Source organism: Eubalaena glacialis, chromosome 3 (assembly GCF_028564815.1).
Source record: "Eubalaena glacialis isolate mEubGla1 chromosome 3, mEubGla1.1.hap2.+ XY, whole genome shotgun sequence".
Lineage (NCBI taxonomy): Eukaryota > Metazoa > Chordata > Mammalia > Artiodactyla > Balaenidae > Eubalaena > Eubalaena glacialis.
Window position 1 is genome coordinate 188,419,686 of NC_083718.1, and position 2,785 is coordinate 188,422,470.

Consider the following 2,785-nt stretch of genomic DNA (forward strand, 5'->3'; position numbering starts at 1 on the left):
TTTGGATTTTCAGGAAATCCTATTTCCCAAACCATCAAATATGTGGTTATAGAGAAAGTGATAGAATTTTTTAAATTGAGGTGAAATTTCCATAACATAAAATTAACCTTTTTAAAGAGTACAGTTCAGTGTCATTTAGTTTATTCACAATGCTGTGCGGTCCCCATTTTATCTAGCTCCAAAATATTTTCATCACCCCCACAAAACTCCTGTGCCCATCGCTCTCCCTTCCCTCCTTCCTCCAGCCCCTGGCAACCACCAATCTGCTTTCTGTCGCTGTGGATTTACCTGTTCTGGATATTTCATATAAATGGAGTCGTGCTGTATGTGACTTTTATGTCTGGCTTCTTTCACTTAGCATTTTTTTGAGGTTCATCCATTTGCAACATTGTATTCCATTTCTTTGTTTATCCATTTAGCTGTTAATGGACATTTCTGTTCTTTCTACCATTCGCCTGTTATTAATGGTGCTGCTGTGAACATTTGTGTGCAAGCCGTTGCTTGAGTACCTGATTTCAATTCTTTTAGGTATAGCCTAGGAGTGGAATTGCTAAGTCATGTGGTAATTCTATTTAACTTTTTATTTTAATTTTTATTGGGGTATAATTGATTTACAGTGTTGTGTTAGTTTCAGGTGTACAGCAAAGTGAATCTGTTATACAAATACATATATCCACTCTTTTTTATTTTATTTTCTTTTTAATATTTATTTATTTATTTATTTTGGTTGCACCGGATCTTAGTTGCGGCACTCAGGATCTTCGCTGCAGCATGCAGACTCTTTAGTTGCGGCATGCGAACTCTTTAGTTGCCCCTACAGTTGCGGGATCTAGTTCCCCGACCAGGGATCGAATCCCGGGCACCTGCACTGGGAGCATGGAGGCTTACCCACTGGACCACCAAGGAAGTCCCTATCCACTCTTTTAGATTCTTTTCCCGTATAGGCCATTACAGAGTATTGAGTAGAGCTCCCTGTGCTATACAGCAGGTCCTTATTAGTTACCTATTTTATATATAGTAGTGTGTATGTGTCAGTCCCAATCTCCCAATTTATCACTCTCTCCCCATTTAACTTTTTGAAGAAAAAAAAATTTTAGACTCCTTGAAATTGAGAGAGAAAATTGAAATAGATTTTTAGATTCTTTGAAATGGATAGAGGAAGAATTTCATTTAGACCAGGATCAAATTTTCCCAAATGACCTGTTGATCTAACTTGCTAGCCCTATCTGAAAGTACCCACCGGAATGAATGCAGATGGGTGACATAAAAGAACCCATTCAGGGCATTTGTTTAGCTTGAGATGACAGCTCAGCAAACAGAAATTCTTGCCCCAAATATTTGGTGTGAACTCTGTCATAACATTTTGTTTGAAAATCGCCTGCAGACCTAGAATGAATTTGGACAGCCAAAGTGAATTAATTAAGCTGAAAAGAACTCTCAAAACAATGATTTCCCTGATGTGTTTTTTATTCAAAGCTTCCAGGTCACTAATTTGCCATGTTTTCTTTAAAAGGAGAAAACAGTGAAGGGGTGTATTGGGTGCCCTCTACAGTAAAATATTCTCGATTTTAACATCAATGGAGAAGGAGCAGCTTGGTATAAACAGAAGTTCCCTTTAAGCCCCCATGATAAATATGTTAAACATTTTGGATGAAATGCTTTCTAAAACTGAGCATTTCCTGTTTTCTTAAAGAGAACGTTCTGAATGTGATTATAAACACGTTAGTCAGACCCAGTTTGAGCTACAACACAGTGGTCTTCTCAAGAGCGAAGCTTGGAAAGTGGGGATAGTGCCTGCAATCTACTTTATTTTTTTTTTTAATGTTTATATATTTATGTATTGTTATTTATTTGGTTGCGCCGGGTCTTAGTTGTAGCAGGCGGGCTCCTTAGTAGTGTCAGGCAAACTCTTAGTTGTGGCATGCATGTGGGATCTAGTTCCCTGACCAGGGATCGAACCTGGGCCCCCAGCACTGGGAGTGCAGAGTCTTATCCACTGCGCCACCAGGGCAGTCCCTGCAATCTACTTTAAAATCCTTCAGCAGGATCTATCTGTACATGTGAATTAGTTTCAATCTACTTCCTAGGGGCAGCCCGCTCGGCTAAGCTGGAAATGCAAAAATCCAAAGGTAGTTAGAACCTACATTTAAAAGACTCATCAGAGACACTGCTTTGGGAAAGATCCTCCGTGTTCCGCTTACTTTCTGCAAATAATAAATCCTCCCTTCTCCCAATATTTGGCTTGGTTGTGTCTTTTGGCTCAATGCCCACCAAGAGGTGAACCCAGTTTTCGGGTAACGTAATGTTATTATTCATTACTGTGAAAGACCAAAGTGTTGGTATAATTTTTTCCTTAAAATTAATGTAATTAAATAGGATTAATTCGGGAATTCCCTGGCAGTCCGGTGGTTAGGACTCGGCGCTTTCACTGCCAGGGCCTGGGTTCAGTCCCCGGTCGGGGAACTAAGATCCTGCAAGCCACAAGCCTCGTGGCCAAAAAAAAAACAAAACAAAAGAAAAAACAAATAAATAAATAGGATTAATTCATTACAAACAATAATAAAATAAAATAAAAGACTCATCAAAAGCTTACGTTGGCTCTCTTCATCTTCAATCAATGCCAGATGATTTGTTAACTAGCACAGTGGGTGCTAAGAATAATTTTTCATTGATGAAATGATGGAATTGCCGAGGATATTGTCTAGGATCTAGACTCTAGACCTTCCTACCTGTGTATGAGCAGGGGGTATGAATCTAATGAGCCCCCCACACGTAATTTTAATTC